This window comes from Trichosurus vulpecula, chromosome 5 (assembly GCF_011100635.1).
Source record: "Trichosurus vulpecula isolate mTriVul1 chromosome 5, mTriVul1.pri, whole genome shotgun sequence".
In the NCBI taxonomy this organism is placed as follows: domain Eukaryota; kingdom Metazoa; phylum Chordata; class Mammalia; order Diprotodontia; family Phalangeridae; genus Trichosurus; species Trichosurus vulpecula.
The window spans coordinates 2,521,247-2,535,535 of NC_050577.1; positions in this window are offsets into that span (position 1 = coordinate 2,521,247).

The following is a 14,289-nucleotide window of genomic DNA, read 5'->3' on the forward strand; positions in this document are numbered from 1 at the left end:
GATGACATTCTTCTGAGAAACCAGTTGGCCAATTAGTCATTGGCAGCAGAATGGATGACCATCATCTGGCCATTTCTAAACCCAACATCTGGAGTTCTTAAGTCTCACCTAAGTCCTGTGCACCTGGTCACCTGGTGATGTCTCCACAGAATTGAAGTCAAACCTTTGTAAAGGAAATAAGGAGAAAGCACACATTTCAATTAAAGAAACAAGTGGAAAACAAATAGCGAGTGCCTTTTGGCCCCTGGAGCATCATGATTTCCATTAGCCCTTCATGATGAGGTAGTCCATTGTCTGACTGTGTGCTGGGATTTTAGAAAGTCTGAGCTGGAAGGGTCTACCAGAGGATATGTGAGCCACCCTCTTCATTTTGTCACTTGGGAAACTGAGGTACAGAAGTTTAGTGACTGCCTAAGTCTCTTTTTCTTCCTTCCCTCATGTGGGGCTTGCAATAAGGGCTGAACTTATGACAGACTAGACCTGAGAGCCTTCTAGGGTTTGATCGTAGTAGTTCAATAGGTATGGTGAGATTCTGACCAATTATTGGTCATGGAGAGGCCAAGTCTTGTCTGGGAGACAAGGCACTGAGTCAGGGGCAGTGGCAGAAAGCAGGGTTAGCCTTAGAAATGGGGGCAGATGATGGGATCAAACAGGTAGATGAAGACAAGTGGACTGGGACCAGGCCAAAGGACTGGGGAGATTCTGGGATGACAGAGCAGGTTTGCATGCAGCCTTTTCTGTCCCTTGGTTTCCTTTGGCATGACCATGATTTTAAGCTGATCCTTGTGGGGGGGGGGGCTGTCTCCTCCAACCTTCCCCAAGATCAGTTGCTGTTTCAGACACTAAGGCAGAAGCCCTCTCTAAGCAGTGGTGACCATTAAGGCAATACAGTGAGAAATCTTGAAATTAGTTTGTGCCCACTGCAGAGCTGTGAAGTGGTCAGTTAAGAGGACTGTTTCTGGTCTCATGGCCAAGGGAAGGCCAAGGGTAGAACCAGGCACTGGGTCCGTGTTCTGTCCACATGACCTGTTTGTGTCTGTTCAGCTTCTCTAAGAAAGTCCTGCTTTTAGGCAAACATCTTTCTCAGGGCACTTTGAGTTGTGAGATTGCCCAATGGGACTGATGGTCCCGCTGGCTTGGGTAGGAAAGAGCCCTAGGCTGTGAGTCGGGCCTGGCCCCTAACTCTTCCCACCTTAGTCACTCAGCCCTTGCTTGGCAACCCTAAGTAACCACTCAAAGTCTTTTAAAGTCCCTGGGCCTTGGTTTCCTCATCTTGAAAATGAGTCCTGAGTTACTGAGCTGACAGGATTGTCAGGGAGATGAAGTAAGGAATATGCTGTGAACACACAGAAGGCGCCGGATAGATTGTAATGAGTAATCGAGTATGATACAGCAAGAACCTGGTTTATGGGAGCGGGTTTAACGAGAGTGCTTCTATGGGCCATGACAGCGACTGTCAGAAGCAGAGCATTCCCATTTTGTTATTAGCTCGACAGCAGCCCTGTGGACCAGGGACCAGCCATGATGGCCACAAAGGCCCATCTTCCCAATGTGCCCAAATGAGACCAGAGTCAAAGACTAGACCTGAGGATTCGGAGCTGAGAGATGCCACAGGCACCATTGAGTCCCGAGGCTCTTCGCCTTTCCTGTGTCTTAGACTCCTCGACTAGTTAGTTGTCCAGTGGGTCTTTGGAATCCCTCCTCACAAGCTAGGTTTTTAATGCATCAAATAAAATACATTGAATTATAATGGAATTTGAGAGGGTAAAATCCTTTTATAAAATATTTAAAAAATAACCAAGTTCACAGACTTCAAGTTAAGGAGAAAGTAGAAGCCCAGAGAGGTGCAGTTGCCTGCCCAAGGTTGCACAGTCCTGGAGTGGCAGAGGCAGGTTCTGAACCCAGATCTCAGGTCTTCCTTCCATGACCCTACTGAGGAACCTGCTGAGATTTTCCTCCCTGAGTGTAGTTCCCTTCATCTCTTTGGGCCTTTCTGTCCAATGCTGTGACATATGAGAACTATTTTTTAAATTTCCCGCAGTGGTCAGACTTGTTTTTTTCTTCAGCGGAAGCAGAGGTCCAGGCTTGAGGACCTCAACTGAGCTGCTGGACATCTGGTCTCTGGGGGGAGGCTTGGGTTTCTTGTAGTTGTCTGACCCAGGCATCTGTGTGTACGTGATATTGTCAGTGAAATCCTTCTGGGGGAATCTGTTAGGGATGAGGAAGGGCTGCTGCTTGCCTGCGAGGAGAGTCCTGGGGAGCCCTCTCACCGAGTACACACTGAGTGTGTCGCTGGTTCTGAATTACAGGTTTGCCAAGGGAATCAAATGCCACATTTGGCACTCCATTCACCTGGTACATGCCCCCAATCCACAGTGTTCCACTCTCGGTCCTAGAAAGGTGTTAGCACAGTGCCTCATACAGAGGAGGAGCCTAATCAATGCTTAAAGGAGTTACTGAATTGCACTGAAGAGGGATTTTCCTGTCTTTCCTGGGAGCCCAACTGTCTTATCTCCCAGGCTTGCTTCTCAAAGCTGGTTCTGGCTGAAGGTCTTAGCTCAGAGATTCCCAAAGCCATTCTTTGGCTGCAGGCTTGTGAGTTCCCACTGTTTAACCACAGACATTTATCATTTCTATTACTGCTCCTTGCGGCTGGCTCCTTGAAGTAAGCTCCTAGAAGGCAAGGCGCAGGGATGATACTGCTGCACCCAACACAGGGCAGGTGCTCACTGGATGTTGGTCTAGTGAATGGGTGGGTGGATGGATGGATGGATGGATGAACCCTTCCTTTACCACATGCTTAAGGAGTAGAAGAAATGCAGACAGAGTTTCCCCCTCGTATTTGCCTTAGGTTGCTGCTCACCCTGGTTGAGGGTGGGGTGTAAGCCCTCTGAGGGCAAGGACAGCTTGATTTGGTCTTTGTTTGCCCAGTGCCCAGAGCTCCAGGGCCGTGGCATATCCGTTGAATTGAATTCAAAGCAGGGCAGCTGTCCCATCTGGGCTGGAAAAGAGAGAGGAATGAGACTGAGACCAGCTGCCTCTGACCTGACAAGTAACAGGAGAAGAGGCCAGAGATGACCCATGGCCCCTTTGCCCATTCAGCACGACTTCACTTAGGCAGAGGTTGCTTTTAACAGGTCTCTCTCCTGCCTCGCTGCTTCTGTTTTCCTGTTGGTGGGGCTCTCATACAATTCCACTATGGACTCAGGGCTGCAACAGCGGATAGAGGCCAGGCCCAGAGCCAGAAACATCTGCCTTCAAATGCAGCCTTGGACTGGGGAGTCAGAGACAAATGTGAGACAGCTCCTGCCTCCACAGAGCTCCCAGTTCCTTGGGTCTTTGTTTCATAGACTGAAAACTCCAACCTGGGAGTGAGTTATCCAGTGTCCTAGGTAGTTCATAGAATGGGTAGTTCAATGGAAATGGGAATAGCCATTAGAGTTTAAAGCTACATGGAGACTTTGGAAACACCCTGTGTGTGCATGTATGTACTCATGCATGTAAACATGCAGCATGTTTGTATATGTATGTAAATTTAAAAATCGCGGTCTTCAATCCAAAGTATTTTTGAAAATTGATTGCTGATATTTATGTATCCAGATGCACAATTTCACTGCTAGCAGTGGTCCTTCCTAGGGTGCAGGTAGCCACCTGTCCCCACATCCTACCACGAATTCACCAGAGGCGTTCCCTCCAGCGTTCTTGGAGTCATTTTGATGGGAATAAGAAGCAGTGGGCACCTGAAATGATCATGGCGGCCATTTGGTTATCAAATCCAATATGCCTTTATTCTGTACTTGCTATTCAGGGAGCCTTGTCCTCACCTCCTGGTCGTGGCCCATGGGAGGCTGGCATGTTGGAGGAGGTGACTGCTTGAATGAGAAAAGTGTCTGGGGTCTCACCAACATGGAGGAGCAGGTTCATTTTGAGTAACGGAGAGGACTTGGGTGATAACGATCGGGTTCTGGCTCCTTCCTCCCTCCAATCCTTTTTTCTTTCTGTCTCCTCCCATGTCTCTTACTGCCCCTCTCCATTCTTACTTGTCTGTCTGTCTGTCCAGTGACGTTTAGCACAGTGCCTCTTGTCCGGGTCTTTGGGCAATCTGAGGGGGTTTTACAGCAGCTCCAGCAGGCTGCCTCCCCGGTACCCTGCCTGGTCCTTAGCCTTCCTCATCCCTTCTCCTCATGGCCATCACAGGCTTTAAGATTCTTGACACGCTTCACAAAGACTATTCAATTCAGGACAACACTCTAAGTCTGTCCTAAATGCTAGGCTAGGATGAAGCTAAGGGCCAGAGACCCAAAAAGCTGCTTTTGTGCAGGTCCGTGGGGTGGTGGCTGTTATAGGCTACAGGCGCCCTCCCACATGGCCGGCAAGTGGCCGTGAGAAGTACGCAGAGGTAAATGCTGCAGGGGAAAATTTCATTCAGGAAGGCAGGGGAGTTCAGAGATGGCTCGGGGTTAATCCTGAATCTTATTCCTACAGCAAGTCACCGGGGTGGGGGGGGTGGGGGGGTAGGGGGGTGCCGCTGCAAGAAAGCCATTAGGGAAAAGCTGCCCTTAGAAAGCTGAGACCTGCAGCTCCTAATTACAGAGGCTGCTTGGCGCTGCCGGGCTCTTCTAAGGATGTATCTTCTTAAGGCATTGCAATTGGATTCTGTTTAATAAACGCTTGCATTTCCAATCTACTTTTGAGGATGCCAGAGGACAGCAGGCATAGTCCTGGATCTGGAGACATTGGAGTCCTGCCCTTTCACCCCTTGGGGGTCCTTGGGAAAGTCTCTTCAAGCCTGGGCAGTCGGACTCCATAGTCTTGGACAGGGGCCAGTCCAGCTCCAAATCTGTGATCTTAGGACCCTGTGGCTATAGTCAGATTAGGTTACTAGGTGCTGAGAGGAGCAGGGTGGTGTAGTTCAAGATCTGGAATTGGAACCAGGAGGACCTGGGTTCCAAACATGCTTTAAGAATTTGCCACTCGCATGACCCTGGGTAAATCAGCCTCAGTCTCCTCTTTTATAAATTGGGGATACTAAGAGGTGCACTTCCTCCCTCAGAGGGATGCTGTGAAGACCACAAGGAACACTGCGCATGAAGTGCTTCACAGCCCTTCATGTGCCTGGCTAGCAGGAAGGGCATCCCTTATCCCGCACCTTTGTCTCCCCTCTGCCCAGAATGCTGGGTGTGGCTCTGCTTGGCTGGCCCCATCCCTCCTGCCCTCGAGCTTGGCTGGCTGTGGTGTTTCCTAAACAGACATAGGGACCCTTCTGCCTTCCTCTCCCCAAATGAATGGAAGCACACGTACTAAGTACCTACTGCGTGATAGGTACCAGGCTGGGCAATGAGGTGATAGTGAACAGTACCTGTCCTCCAGGAGTGCACATTCTGTCTGGAAGACGGCCCATCTAAGGGAGCAGCGGTCAGAGAAAGGAATGTTGGTCACCACCACTGGCCTGGCGAGCCAGTGGAGCCTCGGCTGCCAGAGTCAACTGTCTCACTCTTTCCATGAGCAACTCCCAGGGCAAGAGGAAAGAGGGAGGATTCACACCCAGGTCTCTCACACCTAGTTTGTGCAAGCCCTCCTGTCCTGATATCAAGAAGGGTTTGGGAGAGGCCCAAGAAAATGACTTTGAGGCATGTATGTGAGTGTGTGTGTGTGTGCATGTGTGTGTGTGTGTGTGCATGTGTGAGTGTGTGTGCGCATGTGTGAGTGTGTGTGCACGCGTGTGTGAGTGCATATGCACATGTGTGTGTGTGTGTGTGCATGTGTGTAAGTGTGTGTGTATGTGTGTGCACACATGTGCGCTTGCACGATTAGGACTCTTATGAAGGGGGTGGAGGGTGGAAGTGCCTGAGTAGAGGGAGCCCTAAAGGAAAGAAGGGAGAGGCTTCAGCAGAAGGTAATGGACAGTGGACTGTGCTGGGCCAGAGGCCCTCGCAGGCCTGAGGGTCAGCATAAGCAAAGGTGAACAGACCAGAGCAGTCAGGAGGAGAGCAGGAGGCCAGCTGCAGGGCCTCCAGAGAGAAGGTGGGGATGGTGAAGCCTTTGAGTGAGGAATGCTGGAAAGGAAGTTACAAGCCAGGCCCTGGGGGTGGGGGTGGGGGTGGGGGGGCGTATGCTCACTTCACAAAAGGCTGCAGGGTTTTCTGGTGCATGTTTTCTCTATGGATACTGAAGTGTGCAATGACAGTACACTCCCCAGCACAGCGTGGTAGACAGGATTCAGGGTATTGTTTTGAGCTTTTGGAAAATGGACAATTGAGGAAGATTGCATTCTAGCTTTAGGTGGGAGAGTGGGCAGAAAGCTGAGGTCACCCAGCACCCTGAGCCTCGATGGGCCATCATGTCCTTGGTCAATAACTTCGGCTGCCAGATACGGGGAGGGTGAATCCCAGAACAGGAAGGACAACAGGACTGTTAGGGGTTATTTCTGCATTCTACAACAGGAAGCAGCGGTGATTTTCATTCTACAGACATTTGCCTTTCAGCTCCAGTTCCGCCCCAGATGGATTCTGGGGCACAGTGGCAGAGGTTTCCGTTCATTTTGTCAAAGGATCTTGGGGGAAATCGCCTCCCCAGGTGACTAGTTCGGTTTGCCCTTATTTGTGTTCTTGACCTTGGAGTAATAAAGAGGATCCTCTGTGTGGGTTCTTGGCAAATAAACCCTCTTGTCGGAGAAACAACGGAGCCCACTTTAAACAGGTCTTTGAAGACAGTCGGTGAATGACAACTGCTGCCGAGCTTTCTGGCTCTGCCAGTGCGACCATGCATCCTCCCAGGGCCCAGCCATGGCGCCTCCTCGCTCCTTCTTCAGGATGGTTGAGCCAGCCTCTTGTAGCCCTAATGCCTACACATTTGGTTACATTCTTGGGGCAGGCACTAACTCTTGTGACCTCATGGCTGCTGGCTACCCTCGGCCCTGCCTACCCCTTCCAGGATGGAGAATGAGCAATCTTTTAGTTTTTCCTTTCTTTATGGCTAGTGAATTAGACTGACACTTGGTGGTCTTTGGTGCCAGGCACCCTGCTCTAGGGCTCTCTCCAAAGCAGAGGCAGCAGAAGGGAGGTTTCACAAGGCAGATGTGCTGCTGAATGAGGCAGGAGAGCTGGGGAACTGCAAGCATCGACCCAAACATGCAGCAGCTGGAAGTGAATGGTACCAAGGAGGCCCAGGGCTCAGCCTGGCCCCTTATGGGGACCCCGAGGCAAGGCCTGCTCAGGGAAGGGCTCTTGGCCCCAAGATTGGCCAGCAGAAGGTAGACTTAATTACAGACAATGGTAACCCTGATCCCTGGGGCTGGAGGACGACCCCCAGGTGAGGCCCATCCCATCTGCCCCCTAGACTGCCTGGCCTGGACAGGGCTCAGGCAGCTCTAACTGGACATGGCCCTGGGACTGTGAGGTCAGCGCCATTGCTTTCATCAGGGCTGATTCAAAGAAAGGCAGCTCCCAGGGATGTGGCACCCATCCTCACCCCACCCCCCTCCCACAGATGATCCCCTTGTCCCCTTCTGTTCTTTGGGCCAGGCTAGAGTAGAGGCCAGGGAAGGCCTTTGGTAGAGCTTAGGGGGATTTGCTGGAGTTTATTGGGGGCTGGTGACGCTGTCCGAGCCAGCTTTAGAAAGGTCATTTTAGCAGCTGAAGAGCTCATGGGCTGAGTGGGGAATGACTTGAGGGAGGGAGAACAACCCTCAGGCTATTGTGGTAGTCCAGGCATGAGATGATGGAGCCGAGGGGCTGCCATGCCAGAGGTCAGGAGCGGGCAGGGTACAAGGAGCTCAGCTCATGTTCCCCTTTGGAGAAATCTTTTCTCTTCCCTTGAGATGTTAGTACTGCCTCCTTGCTCCCCTGCTTTATGATTTATTATATCCCCAACCCCCCCATTAGAGTAGAAGCTCCTTGAGGTCAGGGCCCATTTGGGCTTTTGTTTAGCAGCCATCACAGTGGCAGATCTATACCCGGTCCTTTGTAAATGCTTTTTGGGTTTGATTGGATTGGATACCTTGGTTGTCTGTGGTCTAGTCATTGTGGGCCCTCCCCTGGTGCAGGTTGCAGGCCATCTGTGCCTTGTCCCCCTGGGTAATTCCTGTCCATCTTTCCTGCCCAGGGGTCTGTAGCCAGAATGGACTTTGTTTTCTTTGAATGACTCAGCTCGCCTCGTTGAGCTTCCCTGGACGCTGGGGCTTGCTCTTCCGGGGCAGGACCAGAGCTTCCTGTGTGATGAGTCGTGGCGCTGGCTGAGGGGAGGTGTGTTAACGTGGTCTACGCTGGGGGAGGGGCCAAGTCAAGAACCAATCGGCCCTGGTCATTGAGGCAGCGCTTGATGATGTCAAAAACTCTATAAGAGGGGAGAGGACAGCTTGAAGATCCTCCTTTCCTTTTCCGGTTGGAGCCAGAGACGCCTACAGCCGAAGCTGAGCTGCCGGTAGCAGAGCTGACTGGAGGCTAGTGGGTAATCTTCTTACCGTAGAGGGGAAGCATGTATACGATTTTGCTTTATACCATCTTGCTTCTCTGTGGCCTCCTGGTTACTCTTATAAGGCGGACTTATTGGGCCTGGAAGCTTTTGATGAAAATATCAAAATGGGGACGCTGGTTTGTGGGCTTGTTATTGTGGAGTGTAAATACATGCTTTAGTTCTCCTGCCTTCTGCCTAGAGAATTCCTTATATCTTGCGGTTCCGGACCTTTTAGGCACATATGAGATTCTCTTTGAAATCATAAATTCTGCCTTCCTAATATAGGGTCTCCTGGTGCCCCTCTGAGCAGTATTTCTGAGAGGTCCCTGTTGTTCTATAATAGGAAACGCTTTTTAGCAAGCGCCTTGAGTTCAAGGGCCTGCCCAAAAGTCCTCAAGATTTCTTTCTTCCAGAGATGTCACTTGTTTCTGGCTGCCTTTTGTCTTTGCTGGGTCCACAAAGCTCTCTTCCCTCTGTCCTTCCTGAAGGTCACCCATTCTTGGGAAGAACACAGTAAAAAATCACAATTATGGAAATATCTTGCAGGGGTCGGGGGAGGGGTCGTATGAAGGAAGGTGACGAATTCAAAAGGCAAATGGGGGAGGGCAGCTAGGCACAGAGAAATGTGAGCAAATGCATGGAGGTGGGAGAATATGGAGTGTGTGTGTGGAGGGCATTGAGAGGAGTAGTATGAGATAAGGCTAGGTGGCACCATGTTAACGAGGGCCTTGAATGCAGAAAAAGGAGTGTGACTTGGCTTGGTAGGCAATGAGGGGCATGCTCACCCATCCTGTAATGCAATAAAAACACTGGCTCTGGACCTGGGTTCAAATCCTGCTTACAGCCAGTGTGACCTTGGGTGCATACATAGCCTCACCTCTTGAGGCCACAGCTCAGTCCTCTGCAGGATGAAGGGCTGGACAGATGGCTTCTGAGATTCCTGCTACTGGCACATTCAAGACCCTGTGACTTCTTTCAATTTGGGCTAGAGAAAGCCCTCATTCATCCTTCTCTGACAAAGGAGAAAATCAATAGAAATATTCATAGCTTGCTGCCTTACTTTTTCCTAGCAATTCCACAAATGCTTTCTGAGAGGAAAAAAAAAAACAATTGGAGATCCATCAGGATGTGCTTTGCTCCAGAGCCTTTGTCTGGGGCCTGGGATGACATCATTTCTGGATCGCTTCCTCTGGAGGAGCGTGCCTGCCCATCCAAGGATTCCTCCTGGCTCTGTGGGTTCTAAGCCCTGAGACCCCAGGTCAGTGGAGACTCCATGCCTTTGCAGGTGTCAGTCTGACCAGGTGGGACAGAGTCAGAGATGGCTAAGACAGCCCACTAGCCTTGGCATCCTATCTGCTCTGGAGGGAGGGAATTCTCTCTGCCATGAGGCTTTGGTCTAGACTCCTCAGAGGAAATGTGCTGTGGTCTCTGTGGGCCTCCTATAGACAGAAAGCAGGATCCAGAGGTGGACAAGAGGCCAGGTTCAGGCTGTCTCCCAGTGTCTTAGTTAAGTGGGAGGATTTACCTGATTTGCCTTCTCTGTCTGTTTCCAGACCTAGTCCCAGATTCAGGGTTTCTTACCTTGGCTGTTGCCATTGGAGAGACCCTGGAGATCACCCACTCTAATTCTTTCTGTTATCTTAGGCCCAGACGGGAGGTGAGTTGACCAAGGTCATGCAGGTAGTAAGTGATGGAGAAGAGGAGGCTCAAATTCAGATGCTCTGACTCCATACCTGAGGGCACATTGGCCAGCTCCCCAGTTCACACGCACCAAGGGCCTGCTGGGGAGGAGCTACTGGCCAGGTTCTAAGGGAGATGTGGATGGGAGCAGGGACACATCTCTGCACTCAGGGAGCCCCAGTCTAGGTTGGAGGCCAGACACAACCATGGAAACAAGAAATGAGCCTGAACAGAGGACAATAGAGCAGTATGTGAGTGATGCATGAATTAATGGGACAGGAAGGGAGCACGGACTTCAAAGTTGGTGGGGAAGGCTTTCTGGGTGAGGCAGGGCTGAACCTCTAAGAGTCCATGTGTGGGGGAAGGAAGAACAAGTGCGTTTTTGGGGGCAGAGCCATCCTTTGACCTCCCAGGTATCTGTGGTTTTCCCCAGGTGCACATACTATTCACCCATGCCGCCCCTCCTCAGTTTGGCAGATGCCTGGGACACTTGCTGCGGGCTCAGATTTCTTTACCTTGGTGTAAATCTCACAACGAGCTGCCACAGGCCACTGCTTGGATGGCCGACTAGATTCTAGCCACAACCTTTCCATCTTGATGGGACCTGTGCGAAGCTCCACTCAGCTGATCCAGCTGAGAATCCAGTGTCACCTTCACCCCATGGGGAGGTATCACCTCCCCTCTCATCACTCTCTAGGATGTATAAAGGACTTTCCTTAGAGTCATTCTGTGGGATACATAGTATAGGCATTATTCCCCCCTGACTTTGTAGAAGGGAAAACTGAAGTATCTTGCTGTTTGGGGGGTTCCCTGGTCACACACAAAGCAAGTAGCTGATTCCACCAGTGTCCAGTGGTCTGGCTCTCAGACAATATTTCCAACTTCAGAACTGGAGTAGGTGTCTGAAGTACTCCCAGGGTAAGGAAGGACTCGATCTCTATGTGTGGAAGAGATTAGGACAAGCTGGGGATGAAGGGAAAAGAAGACTCAGTCCTGGTGCTGCAGGAGATCATCCCTGAGACCAGCCACCTGGCTGTGGGTGGGAAAGGACCAGGCCCTCCTCTTGCTGGGGCAGTTTCTCCCTCTGTCCCTGAGTCAAAACCAGGCTCCTCCCATCTGTCGGCAGGCTGTGCTCTTCCCAGTCCATCCTGGGCATGTTGCTCACTCCTGAACCTGAATGAAAATTTGACCATTACACTTTTTGGATCCATAGAATGTTGGACTCTTCCCTCTTCCCTTTTTGACTTGGTATTATCATACTTATGGGTCAGGGGGTTCTGATGGAGAGCCTTTCATAGGCTGATGTAGAGTCCTTGGTGCATTGGTGCAGCTTCTGGGAAGAGCCTTGAGATGGGGCCTCTGTGGATGATGCTTCTTGTCCTTGGTGATTCTGTAGGGGCATTTGGACACCTGTCACCCTGGGATACAGGAAACATCCATTTAAAGGTCAAGGGCTGCAGGGATGGTAGGTGGCCACTGGGATCATTAGTATCACAGTCTTTCTGATCTGGATTCACAAGGGGCAGCTCTGTCTCAGCCCTTTGTGGGCTTGATCTGAAAATAGCCTATGCCGAAGGTGATCTGCCTCATGGCACCGAAGCTACTGGTGAGGAGTCTTACACTACCTCTCCACCAATGAGGCCCAACCCCCAGAAAACTTTTCCCAAGCCTACAGTGCTGACCATGGCAGCTAGGGCTCCACGGGGACCAGCACGGCTGCATAGATCAGGAAATACAAGGAACATGGGTGGCCAGTGGCCTGTTTCATCAGAGCTGGGAGTTGCAATGTGAATCTGTGTTTTCAGTGGCCCCACAAATCACTAGTTTGCTAAGTGAGCAGCACCTACAGATGTATGATCCATTTAACTTGGAATCTGAGCAAGTGGCAAGCCAAGAGGGACAGGACAGTTCCCCAATGGATCATCTGTTGAATGATATATAATCTATTGGTTTTGTGACATCTTGCCTTGTTTGTATGTGAAAATGCTTGTTAAAATTGTATTTGTGGGGCATCTAGGTGGCTCAGTGAGTACAGCACCAGCCCTGGAGTCAGGAGGACCTGAGTTCAAATGTGGCTTCAGACACTTGACACATTTACTAGCTGTGTGACCTTGGACAAGTCACTTAACCCCAATTGCCCTGCCAAAACAAACAAAAAAAATAAAATTGTATTTGCCCTCCTATTTTCCTTCCAGATAGAACTGAACTTGAAATGGAAAAGTGTAGAGTTTTTACCTTGTTGAAATATAGATTTCAGTGACCTAAGTGATTGTAAGGAGCCTGCTAGATTGGTGACTCCTGTTGCCTATTGGATGTGGGGGAGACACAGTAGGTAAGTGGTCAGGAGGATTCTGGGATTTCTTTTGGGGAGCCTGGGAGAAGAGTCGTGGCCGCAGCAGAGAGGAGGACATAAAGTAGCAGCCAGATTTTGGTTTGGATTAAGGTTAAGGTTTGGACTGGATGGAGAAGGAAGATGAATTCAACTCTGGACACACTGAGTTTGATGCATTGTCGGGATATTCATATGGGGAGGACCAGCTGGTGCTGAAATCATGGAGGACGCAGTGCTGAAGGTGAGCCGCCCTCTGTCCTTAGTTCTGTCCAGGCCCACGTGGAAGACTGTGCTTTGTTGTGTATGTGTGTGGCTCATACATTAGGAAGGGTATTGATGAGCTAGAGCATTTCCAGAGGATGGTGAAAGGCCTTGATCCCAAGCTACACAGAGGTCAGCTGAAGGACCCAGGGAGACTTAGGCAAGAAAAAAGAATACTCAAGGCTGTCAGATGGGAGAGGGATTAGACTTTCCCCTTCAGCAAGAAAGAGTTTAAGGGACACTTTTCAGTGAGTGGAGACAATCTCCTTCAGAATGATCTCATTCAAATAATGGTATCGTTTTGATTAGGTGTGGTGTGGAGGATCAGGGGGAAGATGGCAGGAGAGACAGACAGACAGAGAGAGACAGAGAGAGAGACAGAGAGAGACAGAGAGACAGAAAGAGATACACACACACACACACACACACAGAGAGAGAGAGAGAGAGAGAGAGAGAGAGAGAGAGAGAGAGAGAGAGAGAGACAGGGAGAGAAAGAGAGACAGACAGACAGAGAGAGAGGGAGAGATAGAGGAGAGAAAGAAAGAGAGACAGAGAGAGAGAGACAGAGACAGAGAGAGAGACAGAGAGGGAGAGAGAGAGAAACAGAGAGACACAGAGAGAGACAGAGAAAGAGAGACAGGGATAGAGACACAGAGACAGAAAGAGAGAGAGAGAAAGGCAGAGACACAGAGAGAGACACACAGAGAGACAGACAGACACACACACACACACACACACACAGAGAGAGAGAGAGAGAGAGAGAGAGAGAGAGAGAGAGAGAGAGACTGACTAGAGTTGCTTAATATTAAATTTCTACAACTTGTCAGGCCCATTCCCTATCAGAGCTTCCTGGTACCCTGGTCCAAATTCTTGCAACCTCCTGGTTTATATCTCATACCACATGTTGCAATCCCTTTTCTATAATTCTCCCCCACCCCCACCTCCACCCAACTGTTTGTCTCTGGACAATTGCTCTCCAGTGTTCCTTCAGTAGGGACTCTTTGTTGACTGCTAGACTTCCCCATATGGTGGTCACATCTGCCATGACTCTGGGCCATTATCTCAGTTTGACCATGGGCAGACAAAACCTCAGAAGGAACAGACATCACCTGCAAACCTGGCTGATTTTGCTCAAGGGTTAGCACACCAGGAAGGTACATTGATGCCCAAAGAGGATCAGTCAATCAATGATCAAGCATTTATTAAGTTCTTAATATGTACCATATAGTGTGTTAAGATCACTGGTCTTTGAAACCTGTCAAGTCGCCTTGCTCCAACCAGAGCCCTGAGTGCAATGGTAAGTGGCTAGTTTCCTAAACCAGCAATACTCAGATATTATTGCTGGTTGCATGAAAGTCCAGGCCCCATTTGCAATACTGGAACACTCGCTTGACAACACAGACTCATCCATTTTTCTCCTGGTGGGTATGATACTTGAGGGCACAGCAGTGGATAATGAGAGCCTTGTGGCCTTTGGAATGCAAAGAACCCACTTGTCTGCTAAGGTCCAAGGTTCTAGAGGGTCTGTTAATCCGAGGCCACCACTGGACCTGTGCCACTGG